The 25,245-nt window shown below is 36.0% G+C and overlaps 1 protein-coding gene across 1 annotated transcript in view; it reads left to right on the plus strand.

The window, feature by feature from the left end:
- LOC131040273 (uncharacterized) overlaps positions 1-21,572 on the plus strand; it is a 102,916-nt gene extending 81,344 nt beyond the window's left edge. Inside the window, exon 6 of the transcript XR_009358377.1 lies at positions 19,921-21,572. The gene's annotated coding sequence lies outside the window, so the exon portion shown is untranslated. The remainder of the gene's footprint in view (positions 1-19,920) is intronic.
- The last annotated feature ends 3,673 nt before the right edge of the window (positions 21,573-25,245 follow it).

Genomic DNA, 25,245 nt, shown 5'->3' on the forward strand with positions numbered 1-25,245 from the left:
CAAGGAAAAGCAAACAAGAAACTAAGGTGTAAAAATGGTTAAGTATATGCAATTATGTCCAATATTTTCAAAGTCTGCCTTAAAATTATGGCATGAAAGAAAGATGGCAAAGATTTATCTAAGGCAAAAACAAACATGTCAAGGAATTTTCAAAGCCCATCATACCTTCAAAATACGCCTAAGTAAAGGTAAATCATGGCATAAGGAAGATGTGCAAAATTTGCAAAAGCTTGAGAAAGAATGTAGGGCGCACTTATGTGAAATTGAAGATGGCATAGAATAAAAATGATATAAATTTCCTAGTTGGCAATAAAAGATGACTTGGCATTTAAACAATTAAAGTCACCAAAAAAAAAAAAAAAAAAATTGTGACATGCCTTCCGCAAATTCGAATTTCTAGGAGATTTAAAACAAATAAAACTTTCTAAAACATGATGGAAGCTTCTAAGGATAAAATTCTAACTTCTTAGGAGGATAAAATAATAAAACTTTCTAATTTTTGAGAATCTTCCAAGCTTCCTTCTATAAGGCAAGGAGTTCAAAATTTCCTAAAGATAGAATAAAATAATAAAGCTTCTAGAAGCAACTCAAGAAGCCTTTAAAGACAAGTTTTACCATCACTTCTCTTTGCCAAATTCAAGAAAATTGCTAAGAGTGATCAGAGTAAGCAGCTCAAAAACTAAAAAATTATCAGATTCATGCGAAAATCGATCATATTATCAGATTGGTCTTGCAGAGATAAAGTAAATTCAAGGGTTTGAAAAAAAAAAAATTGAATTCTTCAGAGGAAGCAGCTCCAAAATCCAATTAGATTGTCAAATTTTCAGAAGAATTTGGATGAGAAATAAAGCAAAATCAAGGGTTTGAAGGAAATAAGTTCAATATTTTCCTCAAATTCGCCATTGATAACAGTTTGAAGGTGAAAATTCTACCTTGAACATCTCAAGAAGAAGGAATAAAGCAGGTCCAAGGGTTTGAAAGGGACATTCAAAAGGTTCAAATTCGCCATCACCAAGGTTTGCTGATAAAATTCTGGGTTCACCATTAATCATCCTTGAATCTACCTTGGGAGAAAGAATCCAAATCTGCACATAAACTCCTCAGAAATCTTTCAAATCTGCAAGATGATACATGTCAAGACATCATCCAAGTTCGCCAAAGTTGGAGCATAAGCCTATGCCTAGAATTTGCCAAGGATGAGCTAAAGTAAGCAGCTTCCAAACATGAAGAACATGGAGAAGCAATCAAAATATGATCAGAGACAGTAAAATTTGCCATGACAATAAGAAACCAAGCATATCAAACTCAAAAGCTCGCCATGTTCACAATAAATTCGCTTAAGGCATGAGAAAGATGTTTGTGTGAAAGCAAAGGAATCTTTGTGAAAAATTCTGTCATGAACATCGATCAGGACAAGTAAACTGAATTCTCCAAGTTCAGAAATCAGATTGGCATAAAGCAAATTTGGTTGTGGCATAGCAAGACTGTTCGAATTTTGTCCAAACTAGTCAAGAACAGCAGTTAAAGATGAACACAGAACAGTAGATTGGCCTGAGTAATTTCTCTCAAGACCGCCAAAATTTGAAGGGAAACATAATAAGGTTCGCATGATAATAAGGAGAGAAGGCTTGGAGAATGATCTTCTAAGCGCATGACATGGAAAGAATGAGTAAAGCTTGGTGATCAGACCTCCAAATTTGATAAGCACAGGGACAAGACAATATGTCTTAGCATATTCCAAGCCTTCCAAGTTTGTGTTGATCAAGGAGAAAATTGTCCAAGGTCTTGTCCAATTAAATCAAGAGCAAATTAAAAATTGTCCAAGGATATGTGAACTACGCCTTGCCAAGAGGAAAGTCTTCGAGCATGCCAAACAATCCAAAGCATGAAATTTGTCCTTCCAAGAACAAGATGGCCTAACAAATTGGAAGACAATTTGTCCGATCATACTTCCGAAGCCTACCAAGATGACATGACAAAGAGCAAGACAAATTGTCTGATTATATTTCCGAAATGTGCCAAAGACAAGAGGACATGTGACTGTCCGAACTTTTCCGATCCATCAAACATGAAGGATGATTGTCCAAGAATATTCCAAGTCCGAGGATAAGCCAATTGACATGAAGCATGCCAAGACATAAAGACTGACACAAATTTGTTCCAAGCCACAAACCCTAATATGTCACACACATTCAAGTTCCTAGTTTAAGATAGCCTAAGAGGGAGAAAACATAAATTGGCACATTCACGGTCAGGACATAAGACAAAACTGAAAATTGTCCAAGTAGGTTGATCAAACTCAGACATGAATTTGTCCAAGGCATAAATGGAATATGTGAAGATGTCGGATCAGTGACCTCAAATTTGTTCCATTAGACAAGAAGACAGTCAAGTTGGCATGCCATGAGGAAAGACAAATTTTGACAAATTCACCTGAAATCAAACCAGCAATCAAGTAGGAAAATAAATTTGACAAGCACATGAAATCAAGGGTCAACCAAACGAACGGGTTGATAAAAGTTTGATACATGAAAAATGGCTAAGTGTGGAATTTTCCACAACCAAAAGAATCAAATTTTGACTAAATGTTGGAGAGGAAACAAGAAGAAAGAAGAAGAACAAAGAGGAAAATAAAGAGGAGATGAATCAAATTCTTCTCCAAATTCAAGGCACCTGAAAGAGTCTCCAGGCATCAAGAACGAAAAGTCTTCAGACTTGGTGAAAGTATGGAAAGAAATTCCAGATTTCTTGAAGGATTTCATTTTTGAAGAGTCAAAGACAGGCTCCCACGTGCAACATAAATTGGCTGCAAGAAGAGTATTCTAGACAAATTTTCATACTTAGGCAAATTTTTTGGCACAAATTGGGGAATTCAAGTCAACATGTCTAGGTTCATTGAACACACTACCTCTTAGCAGAAGAAGGGGGTGCAATCTTAAAAGATAGCATCTTGTGCCACTTGTCTCTCATTCGATGAATATTTGATCTATTTTGGGAAACTTTGATTAGGGTTAGGTTGTTTTAATCTCAACCGTTGATTGGAAATCAATCTTGGCCATTGAATTGTAATTGGGGAGCCTATAAATTGAGTTCACCCCTCATTTGTAAATTATGGGAGCATGTTGCAAAACATGTTGAGATAAGCAATTGTTGCATACAATTGCCAAAGTAATAAGTAATGCATTGTTCGAATTGATGGCGATTCTCTTTTATTTTGGAGTTGGCATGGTTCTTAGCCCTCATCATAGTTTAGATTTTATTTCATGTATGTTAGATGAATGAAGGATTCGATAGTTTAGATTGGTGAAACTTTTTGCTCATACTTTTGTTGGATGGATGATTTTCATTCAATGTGTAAAGTTAGCCTGAGCTTTGATGTGGATGTTTAACTTCTACTTTGAGTAATATTGTTCAATTGTTGGTATTATTCATAAGTGTGAAAATCTTGAGCATAACCCTAGAAGATTGCACATGCTTTGCGTAGTTGTCCCAAGTGTGGTGAAACAAAGTGTTGTTATTAGTTTCACCCAGTCTTTACTGTCTCTTGAATTCTTAGGGATAGATTAGAATTCCTAAACCCTTATCTCCTCTTCAGTTTTCTTGAAAACCATGATCCAAAACTCAAACGATAAACCTCCATTGTGAATTGAACAAGCCAAGCGTAAGTCCCCTTTGTATTTCAGCATACATAACCAAGGAAGCTATCCAACATAAAGTCGCTTGTTCGCACATATATACCTTGGAGTCGCCTTGTGGTCTTCTCGCAATCTTGGCACAAGGGGTGATTTTGTTCAGGAGAGGATAGAGTATCCTTGTGATATTTTATTCTAATGTTCGGTAAATGATAAAACGTACACCAACAGATCCAAAATTGAAAATCCAAAAGAAAAAGATAGAATTTATTGTCAAATTCATCTAAGTCCTAACTTGTGAATGATATCAGTTGAGCATATGTCCCCCATGTATTTCAGCAAACACCACCAAGGAATCTATCCAACATAAAGTCGTAAACCTTGGAGTCGCCATGTGATCTTCACGCAATCTTAGCACATGTAGTGATTTTATTCAAGAGAGGGTAGAGTGTCCTTGGACATTTTATTCTAATGTTCAGTGAATGATACAATACACACCAACACGTCTGCACTTTCCTTTTCTATATTTAGAATCTTCATTTTTCTTATCTATAATTAGATAGCTTCACCAGTTTAACTAGTTGGAGATATTTGAATGTATGAACTATGAATTGAAATTGGCTAGCTCTTCAGGGAACATAATTTTCCCTTTGTAGGTGTTGATGTGATTTTTATGCACATGCGAACACAGAATACAATACCCAAGAGTATCTTATCCTCTCTTAAACAAAATCTCTCAAATGCTGAAGTTTAGCTTAAGGATTACTTGAGAAGACTGCAAGGTTCATGAATGTAGGGTCACTACGTGTGGATAAACTCCGTTGGTTGATGTGATTGTGCTAGAGTCACAAGGGGACTTACATTTGAATGTTTGAATGCTTGATTTGCTAGAACTTAGGTCATCTAATGTTACAATACAGTGATGCTTTTTGATCCTAAACTAACTTGAATTGAAAAAAAAAGGGCAAAAGGAAAGCATTCAGAGAGTCTATTCTAGGACCTAGAATGTAGGAATATAGATGAATGAATTGGTGGAATCCTACTGAGCGAGGTCTCACCGTCAAACTGAACAATTTGACACAAGCTCAATGCAATCTTCTAAGGATGTTTCAAAGATATTCAAATCAATACCATCAAACATTGATCACCATTCAAGTTAATGCATAAGCAATGAGTGTAGAACAATTTGAAGTTAAGCTTATATCATTCCAGTTGACCACATAAGGCACACTTACAATCAGTAAGAGGCTAGTGGTATGGATTAAACGGATTCCACATGAATGCATTCAACAAATTCCTCCATTCAATCTAATTTATTTATCATCTAACATGAAGATCCAACAAGAAACCATGCACATTGTAAAGAAACAACACACTTCACTATAACTTCAATGAAAATGGAGTTCATTTACAACTTAGGCAACAATTTTTGCCTTCTCCTCCTACTCTACTCTAATTGCTATTCTATTCTTCTCCTATTTATTTGCTACTAACTATTAGCTATTAACCTTTACAAATGAAGAGCCTAAGCTTTTATAGAGAGCTCATTTACAATGAATGACCAGGATTGAATCTCCATCAATGGCCAAGATTTTACAATGAAAATTCTAATTAGGGTTTGTTACAACAAACTCTCCTGAGCCAATGAGAAAATTACATTCAGAGAGTGTGGACCAATTGACATAAGGGGTAGGTACATCAGAGTTTGTGCCTTCATATATGAGCTTGATTCATTGAACTTAGACGTGTTGATGTGGACCCCTCGGATTGGTGGGGGTAGTAACTGGGCTTCCACCTCAATCTTGCACTTATAAACTTGATTTGATTCATCATCATGAAGGGATGTTGAGAGATATCTCTTTATACTCAACATTATCTAGCTTCAACGATGGTGATGATCTTCTAACTTTGATTAACTCTTCTGAAACTATCTTCTAGACTGGCTTAGAATGAACTTTTGATGTCATCTTTGTATCTCTCCTTTGGAATTCCTTCTCTTGTGACTTCATATCGTTGATGTTGTAGATCATGTCTTCGTGCAAGTGAATGCTTCTTGTTTGATCCCCTTATTTCCTTCTTACTAATCTCTTGCAAAACAAACAAGCAAGTATCAAATACACTTGATAGATAGGTTTAATTAAAGCATATAATAGGATTCGCCATCATGAAGCAACACTTGAAGTTGCTTTTTACTCGTGAAGAGGAGCTCTTGAAGTCTATTCCCAAGCCTCTGCTCATGAAGTTCGCCTTGCTTCTCATGAAGTGATCTTTGAATTCTCACTTTTCATCCTTTCAACTCAAAGTGATTCTTTCCAATCATCAAATTTCTTTCAATGTAGTGGTCTTGTAGTCAATCTTGCCAATTCACCCTCAATTAGGAACACATGAAGTAGAATTCACTCTGTAACCTTTACACTTGAAATTCACCCTTGAAGCTCGGTGTTGACAATATGCTTGATTTGGTTAAGTGTTGTCATTGATGTCAACACTATATCTCGGCTGGAGGCTATCCCGGTTGGAGACTATCCCGGTTGGACCTATCCCGATTAGTCTTGGTGATCATCGTGGTTTTGTCTATGATTTTGATCCGGTATGATCAGATTTTTGGAATCGGTTTTGGATGCTTATATGCTTGCTATATTCTATTGGTTCATGATTTGGTATCTCGGTTGCCATCGCTTTTGTTCTCGGTTGGTATTTCGTTGTATCGGCTAGCTTTACCAGTAAGCAATATTTGGTGATTTTAGTCAATCTTGCCAATTCACCCTCAATTAGGAGCACGCGAAGTAGAATTCACTTTGTAACTTTTACACTTGAAATTCACCCTTGTAGCTTGGTGTTGACAATATGCTTGATTTGGTTAAGTGTTGTCATTGATGTCAACATTGTATCCCGGCTAGAGGCTAACCCGGTTGGAGGCTATCCTAGTTAGTCTTGGCGATCATCGTGGTTTTGGCTATGATTCTGATCCGGTATGATTAGATCTTTGGAATTGGTTTTGGATGCTTATTCTGGATGGTTATGTGCTTGCTATATTCTGTTGGTTCATGATTTGGTATTCTAGTTGCTATCGCTTTTGTTCCCGGTTGGTATTTCCTTGTACCAACTAGCTTTACCGATAAGCAGTATTTGGTGATTTGGTCATACAATCTTGATCCGACTTATGGGAATGGTTTCTATTGTGCTGAAGGTGATTCCTGATTATGTCCTAACTATTTGGTGGCGTTGCATTGGATGGTGTGCTGTTATGATGGTCCTATTTGGTCATACGTTCTTGATCCGACTTATGGGAATGGTTTCTATTGTGCTGAAGGTGATTCCTGATTATGTCCTAACTATTTGGTGGCGTTGCATTGGATGGTGTGCTGTTATGAAGGTCCTATTTGGATCCGGTTGGACTTTCTGTTATTTCACTGAGGGTTTCTACCAGTTGGTGAACCGTGTTGGATTTTGGTCTTAGTTGAATTTCTGGCAGATGTAATTGTTTGGGAATTTGATTTAGGTCCATGCTATGTAATGTAAATCATAATATTGGTTCGGTGGTATCGTGTGATGTAATTTTTGTAATAATGTTTTATGGGTTTTAGGGTTTAACCGACCTTGTTAATAAGGTTGATGATTTGTATTTATAGGTGACTTGTTCATGTAATTGTATGGGTCATGGGATTGGTGGTTATGTCTGCACTATCAGAGAAAGGTTTATGTGCGGATAGAGTCATATCATTTTGGTAAAGTTTGGAAAGGTTTTGTATTGCAGAGCAGACATCTGTGTTTAACCGGAACTGTATCAGGCATTGGTAGATGCTACTTCCACAAATTACTTCTTTCTGGATTGTAGTCTGATGATTTTTGTAAGTCAGTGAGACTTCCCTTTGTGATGAGCAGTGCGCTCTAAGCTGTTGGCCTTTTTGCATGTGTAGACCCCTTTGTAATTATTCACAATACTATTGCAGAGTATTCATTTGACTGTGGGTAAGGTTTCCCACCGTGGTTTTTCCCTTTATCGGTTTTTCCACTTCAAAATATTGGTGTTATGTGTGTTGTGCTATCATATTATATCTTTCATTTTATTTTGCTCCGGTATAAGGTTTAAATTGAATTTAATTGCTATACTTGATTCACCCCGCCCCTCCCAGTTTACTCCCGGTATCAGACCTGTTTAACAATTGGTATCAGAGCGAGGTCCTATCTACAGAAGCTTAATCGCTTGGGGAGGTCCGATGGCATTGGCATCTAGTTCCACCTTTAACTCCTACCGGAAGGAGAGTCCTAGGTTTGATGCTACAAATTACAAAATATGGAAGGAGCGAATGAAGATTCATCTTAGATGTCTTGGAACAAAAGTTTGGGAGATAGTGGAGAAAGGATATACACTTCATGATCCTAATTCTGGAACACTGACACCTGATGATGAACAGAAGAAAGCTAAAAATTGTGTTAGAGTGAAAGAAGCATTGTTAAGCGCCCTATCTGATGAGAAGCTATTGAGTGTCATAGAATTGGAGAATGCAAAGCAGATTTGGTTGAAACTTGAAACCCTTTATGAAGGTGACCAGGCAGTAAAGATTACAAAACTTGAAGGTTTCCGGGTAAGATATGAAACTTTGAAGATGGAAGAAGATGAGAAGATAAGTTCTTTCATGGATAGAGTGAATGAGATTGTCATGTGCATCAAATGTTGCGGTGGATCAGTCAGTGAGGATGAGATTGTGTCAAAGATTCTGAGAGTTCTACCTCTAGCTTACAAAATGAAGGCTATTGCAATCAATGAACTTTGGACATTGTCAAGTACCCCTGTTACCAGAGATACATTGTTTGGGAAATTGACTGCTTTTGAACTTGAAGAACTTGGAGATTAGAATGCTGCTAAAACTGAGACTGCATTTAAGGCATCTGCATCCAGTAAGCAGATTATAGATTGGAAAGAGTTATATGCTAAAGATATGGAGGATATTGAGAGAGAAGAAAGAGAACTTGAAGAGTTGGAAGCCCTGATTGCTAGAAGAATTCCTAAAGGACCAGTTGGAAGTGAGTATGAAGGAAAAGTCCCCTTTAAATGTTTTTCATGCAATAAGATTGGTCATTTTGCTTCTAGATGTCTTGAAAGAGCTGCTAGAAATCATGGAAAATTTGTGGGGAATTATAAGCCTAATCCTGAATATCAAAGCAGACCTAGATTCAGAAGGAATAAAGATAAATCATACTATTATGCTAGTGATGATGATTTTGGTGTTATTGATGATGATGAGGATGATGAACCTGTGAGTGGTACCGGTAATGGAAGTTCAGGCAAAGATTGGGTCTTTATTGCTATCAAGAATGATTCTTCGGAACCTGCTGTCAAAGAAACTCACACCGAAGAGAAGGCTTTAGCTGCAAAGATTGAAGAGAAAGATGAATGGGTCATAGACAGTGGATGCTCACATCACATGACTGGTGACAAGAGGAAATTTCTAACGCTGCAAGAATTTGATGGTGAATTAGTTAGATTTGGAGACAACAAGGCATGTAGAATCAAAGGCAAAGGAACAATATCATTGGATGGTAAGACAAATACTGATAATGTTTACTATGTTGAAGGCTTAAAGCATAATCTTTTAAGTGTAGGTCAGATGGTGGATAGAGGATTTCATTTGCAATTCAAGGATGGAAAGTCAAGATCATCAATAGATTTGGACTAGAGATTGCTACCGGGACACAAACCAAAGGTAACATCTTTCATTTGAACTCCGGTGAGAAGACTTGCTTGATTGCTCGGATCGATGAAAGTTGGTTATGGCATAAGAGGATGTGTCATGTAAATTTTGATTGCATAGTGAAGATCGGTTCAATACCGGTTGTCAGAGATTTGCCCAAAATTGTTAAACCTCATAATCCGGTATGTAGAGAATGTCAAATAGGTAAGCAAGTAAGAACTTTTTTCAGAAGCATACATGATAAATCTAATGAAATTCTTGATCTTATTCATACTGATCTATGTGGACCGGAAAAGGACTAAAAGCTTTCAAGGTGATAGATACTTTATGTTGATTATTGATGATTATTCTAGAAAGATGTGGATAGCATTTTTGAAGGAAAAATCTGAAGCTCTTGAGAAATTCAAAATCTTTAAGGCTATGGTTAAGACTGAGACAGGACTGAAGATGAAATGTTTAAGGTTAGATCAAGGCAGTGAGATTACATCCAGTGAGGTCAACAACTTTTGTGAAAGGAATGAAATCAAAAGACAACTTTCTGCACCTAGGACACCACAACAGAATGGATTAGTGGAAATGAAGAACATAACTATATTGGATGCTGCTAGGACAATGATGACTGAGGTTAGATTACCTGATATCTATTGGAGGGAAGCTGTCAATACCGATGTATTCACTTTCAACAGAGTACACATAAAAAGTGATACCGGTAAGACTCCTTATGAATTATGGTTTGGTCATACTCCTATTGTTAGATATTTCAGAATTTTTGGAAGTAAATGTTACATTAGAAGAGATGATGCAATAGGAAAGTTTGATCCTAGAAGTGATGAAGGAATATTTCTGGGTTATTATACTAAGAGCAAGGCATATAGATGTTATAACAAAAGATTGAATAGGATAATTGAAAGCATTAATGTCAAGGTGGATGAGCAAGGCAATAATTAGAGCAGATCATATGACTATGGATTGGAAAATGAATTTATCATATCAGAACTGGTAATGCAAGAATCAGATCAGAACAGTGAACCTGTCACTCCAGTAACATTAGAAAATTCAACAGTAATAGATGAACAGCAAAGAGAGTCAGAAAATCAAGAAAATTCAAAGACTCCCAAGTATGTGAAATTCAATCATTCTAAAGATCAAATCATTGGAGATAAAAGGAAAGGTGTGATGACTAGAAGAAGGTTAGTTGTTGAAGAGGTATGTTTAATTTCTCAAATTGAACCGGAATCTTTCATTGAAGCAAGTAAGGATGAAAATTGGATAAAAACAATGGAAGAGGAATTAGATCAGATAGAAAAGAATAAGACATGGGAACTAGTACCTAGACCTAAAGACAAGAATATTATTGGTACTAAATGGGTTTTCAGGAATAAATTAAATGAAGAAGGTCAAGTTGTGAGAAACAAGGCTAGATTGGTTTGCAAAGGTTATTCATAGGAAGGAGGAGTTGATTATGGAGAGACTTATGCTCTGGTTGCAAGAATTGAGGTTGTAAGATTATTTCTTGCTTATGCTGCACACAAGAATTACAAGGTATATCAGATGGATGTCAAATGTACTTTTATGAATGGAGATTTTGAAGAGGAAGTTTACATTGAGCAGCCAGATGGATTTTCTTTATCAGAGGACAGAGAGATGGTTTGCAGACTGAAGAAAGCTTTATATGGACTAAAACAAGCCCCTAGAGCATGGTATGCTAGATTGGATAAATATCTTTCAAAATTGGCTTTAGTAAAGGTAATGCTGATAGTAACTTATATTACAAAATTGAGCATGATGACATATTGATCATTGAAGTCTTTGTGGATGATATCATTTTTGGAGGAGAAGGTCTATGCATGAAATTTGCTGATGATATGAAGAATGAATTTGAAATGTCTATGATTGGTGAGATGAAATTTTTCTTAGGTTTGCAGATTACTCAGATTGATAAGGTATCTTCATTTGTCAAACTAAATATTGAAGGAACTACTTAAGAAATTTGGATTTGAGAACTCTAAACCTGTTGGTACTCCTATGATAACCAGTTGCAAATTGTCAAAAGATGATGAATCCCCTAAAGTGAATCCAAGCAAATACAAATCAATGATTGGTGGTTTGTTGTACCTAACTCAAACTAGACCTAATATAATGAATGTTGTCTGTATTGCTTCTAGATTTCAGTCAGATCCTAAAGAAACTTATGATATTGCTATTAAGAGGATATTCAAATATTTGGCAGGTACAACAGATTTTGGGTTATGGTAACCAAAGAATGATGATTTCAGATTATGTGCCTATACAGATTTTGATTGGGCAGGAGATGTGGATGACCGGAAGAGCACTACTGGCGGTGCATTCTTTCTTGGGAAGAAGTTGGTTTCATGGATTAGCAAGAAACAATCACGCACTTCATTGTCTACTGCTGAAGCGGAATATGTAGTTGCTACTACCAACACTGCACTCAGATTTTATGGATGAAACAAATGTTTAAGGATATAAGGGTGAGTTATGATGAGCCTATTGTTATTCACTGTGATAATACTGCTGCTATTGATATGTCAAAGAATCCGGTATTTCATTCCAAATCAAAACACATTTCTATAAGGTATAATTTCTTGAAGGAAAAGGTTGAAGCAAAGGAAGTCAGATTGGTTTATGTGCCTACTAAGGAACGGATTGCAGATATTCCAACTAAACCCTTGCCTAAAGACACTTTTGAGTATCTCAGAGACCTTTTGGGGGTCACCACCCCTTCGGAAGAGACTTAATGGTGCAGGAATGCATCAATCCGGTGAGCTTATCAGACATATGTTTCTGATCCGGGTTGATGAGATGGTGCTACTACTCAGGGGGAGTAGACAGTTGTTTGGCTTAGTATTCTTGGCTTGGTATCCGTCTTTTGTCATTGATGTCAAAGGGGGAGAGATGTTCATGTGAAAAACAGTTAGATCTTTTTGGGAGAGATGTTAATCTTAGGGGGAGTTACATATTTCAGATCAGACCAGCCCTTGGGGAAATTGTTGGCTTTTGGGAGTTTGTTGGCATTCCTTGGAACTTGGATGTTTTTCACATTCAGTGTTGCCATCAATGCCAAAGGGGGAGATTGTTGACAATATGCTTGATTTGGTTAAGTGTTGTCATTGATGTCAACACTGTATTCCGGTTGGAGGCTATCGCGGTTGGATCTATCCTGGTTAGTCTTGGTGATCATCGTGGTTTTGGCTATGATTCTGATCCGGTATGATCAGATCTCTGGAATCGGTTTTGGATGCTTATTCTGGATGGTTATATGCTTGCTATACTCTGTTGGTTCATGATTTGGTATCTCGGTTGCTATCGCTTTTGTTTCCGGTTGGTATTTCCTTGTATCGGCTAGCTTTACTAATAAGCAGTATTTGGTGATTTGGTCAGACGATCTTGATCCGACTTATGGGAATGGTTTCTATTGTGCTGAAGGTGATTCTTGATTATGTCCTAACTATTTGGTGGCATTGCATTGGATGGTGTGATGTTATGATGGTCCTATTTGGATCCGGTTGGACTTTCTGTTATTTCACTGAGGGTTTTTACCGGTTGGTGAAGCGTGTTGGATTTTGGTCTTAGCTGAATTTTTGGCAGATGTAATTGTTTGGGAATTTGATTTAGGTCCATGCTATGTAATGTAAATCATAATATTGGTCTGGTGGTATCGTGTGATGTAATTTTTGTAATAATGGTTTATGGGTTTTAGGGTTTAGCCGACCTTGTCAATAAGGTTGATGATTTGTATTTATAGGTGACTTGTTCATGCAATTGTATGGGTCATGGGATTTATGGTTATGTATGCATTATCAGAGAAAGGTTTATGTGCGAATAGAGTCATATCATTTTGGTGAAGGTTGGAAAGGTTTTGTATTGTAGAGCAGACATCTGTGCTTAACCGGAACTGTATCAAGCATTGGTAGATACTACTTTTAGAGTTCACTTGTTTCCGGATTGTAGTCTGATGATTTTTGTAAGTCAGTGAGACTTCCCTTTGTGATGAGCAGTGCGCTCTAGGCTATTGGCCTTTCTGCATGTATAGACCCCTTTGTAATTATTCACAATACTACTGTAGAGTATTCATTTGACTGCGGGTAGGGTTTCCCACCATGGCTTTTCTCTTTACTGGGTTTTCCATATCAAAATATTGGTGTTATGTGTGTTGTGCTATCATGTTATATCTTTTATTGTATGGTGCTCCGGTATAAGGTTTAAATTGAATTTGATTGCTATACTTGTGAATAAACTGATTCACCCCCCCCCCCCCCCCCCCCCCGCCCTCCCTCAATTTACTACCGGTATCAAACCTGTTTAACACTCGGAACATGAAGTTCGCTCCCCTTTGTCCATTCATGAAGTTCACTTTTATATGTTAGAAGGTAAAGTTCGTTCTCCTTGAATTCATGAAGTTTGCTCATGTTGTTGAGTTTGTGAAATTCACTCATTCATGCTAATTCATGAAGTTGACATTTGTTCATGTAGGTTTGAACATGAAGTGAAGATTCGCTTATGTATGTTTGAAGATGAAGATTGTTCTAGGTGGCTTCTGAGTCATGGAGTTCATTTTTGTAGAAATTCGCTCCAAATCCTCAACTCCTGAAGTTTGTTCCAAACCTCGGATTCATGAAGTTTACCTTCATATGGAATTCACTCCATTTTTTGAAATCATGAAATTCGCCCTCAACCTCTAATTCATGAAGTGCATTCAATATAAAGTTCGCTCCATTGTATTGATTCATGACGTTCATTTGAATGGAATTCGCTCCCAATCATCATCTCATGAAGTAGACTTGTATGAACTTCGCTCCAAATGTCCCAAACATGAAATTCGCTCCAAATGGGCAACTCATGAAGTTGCAAAAATTTGTTCCAAACTAGCAACTCATGAAGTTGCAAAATTTCGCTCCAAAAGCTTAATTCATGAAGTAGAAATTTCACTTGAACCTTGCAATTGCTTGAACATGAAGTGAGTGATTCCAAATTTCCTTCATCTCCTTTCTTCCATCTCGCTTATGAAGCCTTGAAGGTGAAATTCGCTCCAATACCCCAACTCATGAAGTTCGCTTGAGATTATCAACTCATGAAGTTAGAAATTCGCTCCAAAACATGAAGTCATGAAGTAGGAATTTCACTCTTGTTGCTCAACTCATGAAGTAAAGATTTTGCTCCACTCTTGTGACTCATGAAGTTGTGAATTTCGCTCCTAAAGTCCAACTCATGAAGTTCAAGTTCGCTCCAAGGGGTGAAATCATGAAGTTCGTTCTAAAACATGAAGTCATGAAGATCGCTTGGGTGTTTGATCATGGAGTAGGCGCATTTTGACTTTCTCTCATTTTTCCACTTTCAACATGAGGAAATTCGCTCCAAAAGTCTAACTCATGAAGTTCGCTCCAAAGTGGCAACTCATGAAGTTCGCTTGTGAATGCTTAATCATGAAGTAAATGGTTCTTTCATCTCTTTATCTTTCCATTTCGCTCATGAAGCCTTGAAGGGGTGAAATCATGAAGTTCGTTCCAAAACATGAAGTCATGAAGCTCGCTTGGGTGTTTGATCATGGAGTAGGTGCATTTTGACTTTCTCTTATTTTTCCACTTTCAACATGAGGAAATTCGCTCCAAAAGTCTAACTCATGAAATTCGCTTGTGAATGCTTAATCATGAAGTAAGTGGTTCTTTCATCTCTTTATCTTTCCATTTCACTCATGAAGCCTTGAAGGTGAAATTCGCTCCAAAAGGTGAACTCATGAAGTAAGTGTTGTCAACCTCTTCACTTCATTCCTTCATCGCCAATCTCGCCTATGAAAGCTTGAAAGTGAAATTTGCTCTAGTCTCCTCCCTCATGAAGTTCACTCCATATCCTTTAACTCATGAAGTTCATTTCAATCCTTCAAACATGAAGTTCGCTTCCAACTCTTCAAACCTGAAGTTCGCTTCAAACTGTGAAGTCATGAAGTTAAAACCTAGAGAAGACTTAGAGATGAGGTAGATTACAAATGAACTTATTAAGACTTCAATTCTTGGAGTAATTCATTCAAAAGATCAAGCTCAATTCTTAAACAAAGACTCAAGGGAAAATTCGCATCATCAAGAGTAGCACTTAAAATAACCTTGAAATTGACAATTTTTCCTCACTCATGGTTGAAATTATGATATCTAGACTTTGCAAGCCTACTGCACACTTATGTAAGACTATCCACCTGACTCCTAGCCATTTGAGCACCTTACCTCTCTAATGCAAAGGCTAATAGCTAAGACTCGACACTACCTAGAAAGCAGAAAAAAGTGGGGCGATGGGGCGATGTGTGAATACCTCACAATAGTAAGGCCACTTTTTCTCCATTAGATGAACCTTGCATTTAAACCTAATGATTTCAAATTTCCTTAGATTCAAATCTTACAAGAGGATCTATAATTGGACCAAACAACGAGGCTCATGTTTGTATAGCAAAGGACACCAAGACAAGTTTCTTACTGCAACTTTATGCAATTTTCCATTATGGTGGTTTTATGATCTTTAATGTTCATTTGACACGATAGGTTATTCTTACACCTCTAAATACAACTACTTTCTATTGGGTATTCGTGCTATCAATTTTGTTATCTCACACTCATTTGGTATGTTGCATATGCAGGTGAACTATGCATGGTTCTCTTTAACCTGAGAGATGTAATATCTATAATCTTTGTGAAATTTAGGCTGTGATGGAAATACTTTGCATTCACTACGAGGTTAATTGTTTGGAATGATAGAAGTCTTGTAGTGATAAGTGACAAAATATCTATAGAAATACCATCTCATGGTTGTGCTTTATTTGTTATCCATTGTGCTTAATGGAACTTTTACCTTAGCTTTATATAACCTTTACCTTCAATTAAGTGGAATGTTTCATTAGCTTTAGATTAAATTTATTATAGTTGTGCGCCTTTAATGATAATTGTTTATTATTATGATGGCAAAACTTACACTTGAGCATAGAAGATTGTAAGCTTTAGCAAGCAAAGCACATTATTTTTTTCTTTCAGCTTTTATAAAATTTGGTGGGAGAAATTTACATATGTATTTCCTACCCACCAATTAATATATATGAATTGTTGTTTATTAAATTTACAAGTTGGATTGGCCTGTGAATGGGCTCAATCGAGTGAATCCAAATCCCATTAAATCTGTGATAAGTGATTAGATAAGTGATAAGTGATTGCATGGTTGAAAATTAACTTTGATGAGGTGTCAAATGGTAATCTGGGGCCATCCGGAATTGGATTTGTTGTTCGAGACTGGACGGGGAGTATCCTAGCCATGGGGGCTCAAAGAGTGGAGATGGTACAAACAACATTGCGGAAGCATTGGCAACGTTAAATGCAATAAAATTCAGGAAGAATTTGGGTACACAAACTTACACCTTGAAGGGGACTCTTTAATCAATATAAATGCTATTATCTCGGGAGAAATTCATGCATGGCATTTGAAATAGTTTACTATGGCTATTCGTAGTGAGTTGGCGACTGTTCGGAATTTCCAAATCGGACATGTGAGCCGTACGACAAATCAGGTGGCCGATTCGCTCTCAAAGTGGGCAGTGAATTTTCATGATGTTGGGGAAGTAGGAACTGAGGATTCTCACACCCTCCCAAGTAACGATTAAATTCCTTGGCATGTAGGGAAACGATATTTGCATTAATGAGGAGGAAAGGGATGTGATAGATGGGTCTCAGGGGTGCTACAATGACAATAAATTGAGAGGGCTCGTTTTCGATCGTGTCTCATTCTTCTTTGTGCTTGTAGTTGGGAGAAATATGGAGGTGAATTTTCCCCACATCACCTCCAAACCCCAAGCTGCATTCTTTGGGCTTGTTTCGGCAAGACAGATGAAGGGCCTGTTCAAGTTTGGGGATGATGAATTCATCCATTTGATGGAACTGCTATTGGGAGAGGTATTTTTGCAAGCGAAGCACTGGCATTGAACGAATATGGATATAGTGACAATGGTGGTGACTTGAGGGTTAGAGGTGGGGGATTCCATAGACAATGTCTCGTGGGTGGTGCGTTCAATTTTGGAGGATGAGTGGCTGGTGGGTTTGAATTTGGTGCTGGAATGGGCGGTTCTTGGAGCGAGTTTTGATGTTCAGGAATGAATTGAAAACCCCACATTGGTTGAGATTTATGAGTTAATGCCCTTCATGCGATGGCCTGCGGGGTATAATCGTGATGAGCGTCGAGCTTAGGCCCTCATTGCTTGGGACTTGTTGAAGGCGCTGCTCCGACAGAGAGAAAGAGTTGGGGGTGGTGCCATGGTGGTTGCAAAGGGTGTGGCTAGTGACAGAGGCAAGCAAGGATGAAGGCGTGGCAAGGTGGCGAAGAGGAAGTAGGGGGCATGTGGCTCAGGTGGTGGTGCGGCTCGGTGAACTCTGTGTCCTTTTTCTCTGTTTTTTTCCAGGGGTCTCTATTTTCTGGTCTAGGTGATTTTTGTTTTTGGGTACCCCTTGTCTGTAAATTTTTGTTTCTGTAACTTTGGCTTTGGGAGTAGGGGCTGTTTTCAGATTATGGGAATGGCCATACTCGTGGTATTTTCGGAGATGTAATGGGTAGTGGGGGGTGTTTGGGTAGGTAGATATGTTTTGCTCTGTTTTTTTCGTCTCAGAGCTCGATGGATGATGATATACTTCTCATATATGTAAGCTCTAATTTTCAAAATAAAATATGTAACACTTATTACCGACCAAAAAAAATAAATTTACAAGTTGGATTGCAATGGTTGCTTTCTTTAACTGTTTTAGCTGTATGGTCATTCGACTCATTCCTAATTGCACCGAGCAAGAGCAGTTTTATAATGACTAGTTGATACAATTCTGTTAATTTTTTTTTCATTAGGCAGGGACTCCAGCTGCAACACAGCCCTGGTTAATCATTGGTTTTGAACTTTACCCAATAAACCAGCATTAATTAGGTAAACAGAACAGTGTCAGCCCTAACATCCCATCATTGTGAGATGCCTAAAAATAAAGTTATAAAGCAGCAAAAGTTACAGGAGTTTAATTATTGGGAAGAGCCCATTTGTTCAAACTTCAAGTTCAATAGAATGATTATTCCTTAAAATTATATTTCATATTTGCCGAGGCTGGAAAAAAGTTTGTTACTTTTCTGTTTAGCTTTCTCTCTTTGCCCATCGCTGCTACCCTCCAATTATTGTATGACTGTGGTGTCTGCACCTGCTCCTTCAACAGTTAAACTTAAAATGCTTTGGTCGTAGACTTGAAGTGCTGAGCAATGTAATGAGAATCGCAGCCAACTCTAACTTCAAATTGGCGGTGCATGAACATTGACAATTGAGTAAGGTTGTGCTCACAAGTCTCTTACATTTTTATTATTGTAGGGAGCCCTCAATAAAACATAAGGCTATAAGTTATAATCTTCCCAAATGAGCAGGTAGTCAAACTACCAATCACAATTAGTGGTTCAATAAATTTCTTATAAATTTTACTAGAGATAACACAAATTCAAGTTGTACCGTAGAAAATACCAGTCTTTATAGTGTCAATAAAATTTAGTTTCAGAGCTTGTGAGGGATCTAATTGTATTGTGAGCAAAGAAATAGCTGCAGAAGAAGCCATCTTTATCGGAGGGCTAATGTCTCAGCTGTTTTCCTTGGCAGTAAATGATCCCACATAAAGGTTTCTGCAGGCTGAGAACATAGTGGCATCACTGGCAGCAGGCACATTTTTACTTCATATTTTGCTAACTTGGCTGTTATTTGGCTTACTAGGAGCAACTTTAACACAGAGTTTTTCATGGTGGGTTCTGGTCATTATCACTGCTGCTTACATATTCTTTAGCACTTAATGCAAGAAGACATGGGCAGGGTTCACTCTCAATCTATGTCACCAGAAACAAGAAACGAGAAACGCAACTGCAACGGCAACGTGACGAGAAACGGAAGTTTAAAAGGTTGCCTATAAGAAATGGATTTTTAATATATATATATATATATATATATATATAAATATAATATAATTAATTTTAAAAATAAAAATTATAAAACATATATCTCTATAAAAAATTTAAACATTCTTTGATTTCATTCTTTCATTTTAAAATAATTTATATAAAACATTTCACACAATAAGTATAATAAAATCAGGAGGACAAAAATAAATTTGTGTGATACTTAACTGGGCTTACAAAAATTACAAATTAATGTAAAGTTCAGCTTGGGCTTTATTGGCATTTATAAACTAATGTAAACTCCACCTCCAAATTAGGAAAAAGATAAAAATATCTTAAGTTTTTATTTAAATTTTAACAGCAACTGTTAGAAAAACAAAAATCACGGCTGAAACGGCTGTCCACAACGGGAAACCCGTTTCTGCCATCGAAACGCGAAACGGAAGTCTCCCGTCGCGTTTCTGGTAACTAGGCTCTCAATGCTTTTACAGGACTCTGGTCTTACTTCAAGTTAACTGTGGCTTCTGCTTTTATATTGATGTATGGTTTTACGTTCCGCTGTACTTGCAGTCATTTCAGTGTTCATGACTAGGATTTTTACACTTAGGTTTATGTGAAGTGAATCAATGTTCAATGACCAGGTTGGAAATATGGTACACAGAAGGACTTGTGCTCATTTCTGGATTGTTGCCAAATGCAGAGATTGCTTTGGATTCTGTATCTGTCTGGTATGTCAGCAGGGCCCTGTTTTTGTCTTTTCTAATCTCCAAATGAAGTAATAGGTAGGCATTTATTATATTGGGCTTGGTTTCAAATGCAATTCTTATTGTTTGTGCCATCATGCTCAACCTACAGCATGAATTATTTGAATTGGGACTTAATGATAATGTTGGGCCTAAGCACAACAACAAGGTACTGCAAGGCCAGATTCTTGGGCATTTATTGCAATTTTTGTATCATCAAAGGAATTTCTTTGCAATTGCATTTCTCCCTTAGGAATAAAATTTGTAGATTTCACAACTTGATTCTTTAGATGCTTTAATAGTTTATTTATGTCATTCATTAAGACATCAAGCTTTTTATTCTGAAGATGTTCCAATTTTCAAGTCACCCCTCACTGTTGTTCTGCACTCATCACCTTAGTAGAGAGACAAATATTAACATCAACTCACTTCCAAGTTCTCCTGCTTTCAAGTTCACCAAATTCTTCAAAACTTCAAATGTGGAGACAACTTTCTCTTTTCAAACATTGCATTTACTTGTTTTCCAAATTCGGTGGGTTTCCAGAGTTTTTAATCATACGTGACATTAGTCATTCTATAGAACAAGAATGTTCTCAGTAATCAGAAATCCTTGCGCGCCTCTTCATTCCAGAGACTCTCAGGCTTCATCACAATGGAGCCTCGATTAGGGTCCATTCTTGTCAATTTGATATCCTAACTGATCTTCATTCCAGCGACTCTCAGGCTTCATCACAATGGAACCTCGATTAGGGTCCATTCTTGTCAATTTGATATCCTAACTGATCTTCTATTTCTAGAGAATCAGCTCCCTATAGTCCTCCAAGGAAATGGAGGACAGAGCTGCTTACCCTTTCTCATATTCTCTGCAGCCAAATACATGGGAATCTCCAACAAAGCATAAAGAGCGTGAGACAAAACTGAAAGAAGCCCTATAGTTTAAAGCATAGAATTTTGAAGCAATACAGCCACATTTTGGGATGTTCATATTACATGAACAGAGTCTATCTTAGATACAGGTCTATCTGATCTTGAATTTTATCAATTATTATCTGTTTTAATCTGTGGTTACATTCGATTGCAATGTATCCAAGCGTATCTCTATATAGATGTCATTCATTACAAATTTTTGAAGACTATCATCTTATGCCTTTTTGTCAATGTCATTGTATTCTGCTAGTGCTACCTCCACATTTTTTGGTCTTAAACTTCTATCCTACTCATTTTTGGATAATATCACTGAGCTGTAAATTCCATGCAGCACACATCCCTGCAACAACACAAAAATCGCTGTTATACAGCTCTTCACCTGTTAGTAGAATAGATTTCATATAGTGCCGTAGAAAATACCAATCTTATAGTGCCCGTCAAAGCTTGCGAATCTAACTTCATTTTGATTTCTATATAATTATAATTTATATTATGGGAAATATCCATTGATTATGAATTTTAAGTTTATTATTTAATTAACTTAATAATTTTATAATTATTTAACATTTTAATCTAATATAGTTCATTTATCTAAAATTTGATACAACCAATTTAATTTATTTTAAATTGTGTTGTTATTTGCGTGCAAAATACTAAGTTTTTAGGTAAATTATTTTTCATTTTGCTATCAACTGTAAAAAAAAATTGGACTGCCTTATCAATTCTATTTTCTATTTACATATAGCTTAAAAATCTTTGCATATTTGCATGAGATCGTATTTAAAAATCTTTATAATGGAAGAGTTTATAATGGAAGAGTTTGCTTCATGTAAAAATCTTTATAATAGTTTTCATAAACACATATTTTTGATGATTGTGATGTTAGAAAATTTATTTAGATTGTGAATTATACAATGTGTATAAAATCAAATTATTTAAAAAAAAGACAAGTAGTATAGTTAAATTTAAGTTTAGTATTTGAAAATTAGTATTCATTAGAATTTAATGTAGCTATAATAGTTCACTAAAATCTAAGTAATAAATTGTTTTGCACCAATCAAAACCAATGATTATTAATATTGTTTTCAAAATATCTTGATTTTTATAAATTTGAAATTTAAAATATTGTAGGAATTATTTAGTACATTATATGATTGGTTTAAAAAATTGGGTGTTATAGTAGCAAATTTTTAAGAATGATAGATTTTTTAGTTGTTTTTGAATTTCTTTATGTTTAGAACATAAATATTTATTTTTATGTCGAGATGTATTAGGCTAATATCATTTAAATTGGCGTGCATTTGGCCATTAGCCAATTTGTTATTAAGATTGTCTTAAATATGAATTTAGAAACTTATCATAATTGAAATAATAGGATATAACTATTTTTAATTTTAAAAATATTTTAATATGAATTTTTTAAATAGTTTGTATTTTTTTATATAAATTTAGAAACTTGTCATAATATATAAAATTTAAGATTTTGACATTTATTATTAGTAAATTAGTAATTAATAACTGATTATAATTTATTATTGATATGTAATATATATTATTGTATTTATTTTATGAAAATTGTAAGTTTTTTCTTACTAATATTATTCTTAACTAGAAGAGAAGTTGCATAATTTGCAAGTTTTCTTTATTTATACTCCAAGTTTTCCTTATTAATATTACTCTTAACTAGAAGAAAAGTTGCATAATTTGTAAGTTTTTCTTATTTATAATCTTTTTAATTAGAAGAGGAAGTCTTCCTTACACTTCATTATTTAAGACAGTTTGGTAAACAAGTTAGTGACTATCCATTTGAACAATATAATCTCCTTCATTCCATCCACTAGAGCATTGTTTGAGGTATCTATCACAAGAAAAATAATCACCTTTGATTCTTTAATCTCTACCATTTCTTTGTTGCTCTATTGGTTGCATTATTTTAAACAAGTGTTTATGTTCAGCTGGTAATCTATCTCTGTATGTGGTAATTGTTGCCATATACATAGTGTGGTTGCGAGCTGTCATAAGCATTATGGGAGACTATGTTTATTGGTTTTATTTCGTTCTTTTTATCCCCAAAATGCTTTGAGAGTGGCAGCATGCTTTATCATTAGCTTTTTTCAAGGTTGCTCTCATGCGTGGGATATGGAATACATGTTTTTGATTAATTGTGACGTGCCTTGGCTCTCAATATAATGATTACTGTTGTACTGTTTATCGGCTTCAGTGGAGATAGTATGGTACTTCTCACAAAGGTAATTATGAGGTTTAATGATTTTGTGGCTCACCTGAGATGCATCTCTTACAATGATTTTTTGGAGACTTGTTTTTTCACATGAGCGGATCGTTCATTATTATGAAAGGTGGCTACATTATTATAGGCCTTGGTTTATTTGATCGATCGGGATGCATTTCTTGGCATGTTTTTTCTTGACTTCTCACACGGATGACATTCATTACAGTGTATGGTGGCCAATTAATTTAGTTTTCTTTCGGCTATATATTAACTCTGCTGCAGAATATTTTGTTTACCTGCATCGATGGTATTTTAAGGAATTCTTCTCTCTGAGGGAAAGGTAAATAATCCTCATGTCTTTTATTCTTCCGACTTATCGTGTTATAGTATCTACTCCTGAGGAAGACATTGTTGACAACTATGGTTATGTTTCTGAGAAGCTTGGGAGAGTTTTTGTTTTGCATAATCTGGAGTTGGAGTCTGAAATTCGCAGGGTGGTGGGTAATCGTTGGTTGCTCTCTCCTTCTTTTATCTCTTTCTCGGAAGTTTTGTCTCGTTTTTTTACTATATGTTATGATCTTTTGTGGGATAAGACTCTGGTCCAGCTTATTGCATCAAAATTTGTGGTACCTCCAATGCTTGATATGCATCATCTTGGGTCAACTTTGGATAGTTATATTTTTGATAAGGGTACTCTTCCTTATGGGGGCTTTCTTTCTGTTCAAAATCTTTTGGAAGACGGGCACTATGGGAATTTGCTCTTTGAAATTAGAATGGGCCTGATTTGTGACACTATTGATGAAGCTCTAAAATCTGTGGAAAGTTTGTCTGGTTTTATATCTCCCCAGGTTTTGGTCAGAGCACGGGAAGTATTAGTTGGTCTTCATGCTCTAATTAATTTTTGTAATTGGTTTTTGGACTAACTGTTCCCACCTTTTGCAGATATCTTATATTTTTTTGTAGGTTGTTTATGAGATGGATTTTGGATAGTTCTCATTTTCTCAATTCTATGGAGTTGGAGATTTCCGGTCTATTCTAGTTTCGGTCCTCCTTGGTTTCACTTCTTGGTATCTCGGCATGCTCCTCCTTCATTTTATATCTTGCTGTTGTTATCAGTTGATGGGCTCCTGGTTCTTCTTGTTGTAAACTTTTGGCAATTCAGCCTCGCTTTTTGTAACCGAGTTTTTTTTTTTTTTTAATCAGTTGAGATATATGGCCTATGGGGTCTATGTACATAGGGCATCTATATGGGTATGGGTGAGATTTCGGGTCATCAGGATCCTCCTATTTCGGGTCATCTATAGTTTCTTTTCTAAAGGCGACAACCAGAGGTTTTCTTGCGGGTTCTTTCCTGCCGGTATGCCTTTGTTTGAACCCGTTGTATAATCATTTTAAAAATAATATAATAAAGTTTAGTGGCTATGCCACTTTTATTGAAAAATAAATAAATTTGTAGCTAGCTTTCATTCATATAAAATTGGTCTTGTTTGTCCTTCTGAAATAATTTATCTGCATGAATTTTTTTTTGTTGTAACTTGCAAGAAAGTTGCAATTATTGTATTAATTCTTTTAATGGTAATATAAATTGAATTTACATAAAATTTACTTTTTAGAAAGAATATTTTTTGACAATTTGTTATTTAATATTTTTTAAAAATATTTTTGTAGAAAAAATATTTTATCATATCTTTTTTTTGTTTTTAATATAAAATAGTTTTTTAACATTAATAAGTGTTTATAAATTAAAATAAATAGATGAATAAAATTATATTGGAATAAAGATAAAGATTAAATTCCTAAAATTTGGTCCCCTTCGACTATACATTTCAAACTCAATTTTGACAGGGCTATCAGGGGGTCTAGCTGCTGGTGGAGGGGTTATCAGAACCCATTTGGGGGCCCTTGTTGTTGCTTATGTGGGTAACCTGAATGGGCATTCCTCTAATCAGACTGAAGCTATGGCCTTAGCTTGGGGAATTCGTCTCGCCCTCACCATGGGAATTAGGATTATGGACATTTAGGGTGACTCCAAGCTCATCATTGATGTTGTCAAAGGGTAGAATAGG

The sequence above is a fragment of the Cryptomeria japonica genome, chromosome 7, assembly GCF_030272615.1.
Source record: "Cryptomeria japonica chromosome 7, Sugi_1.0, whole genome shotgun sequence".
Taxonomy (NCBI): Eukaryota; Viridiplantae; Streptophyta; class Pinopsida; order Cupressales; family Cupressaceae; genus Cryptomeria; species Cryptomeria japonica.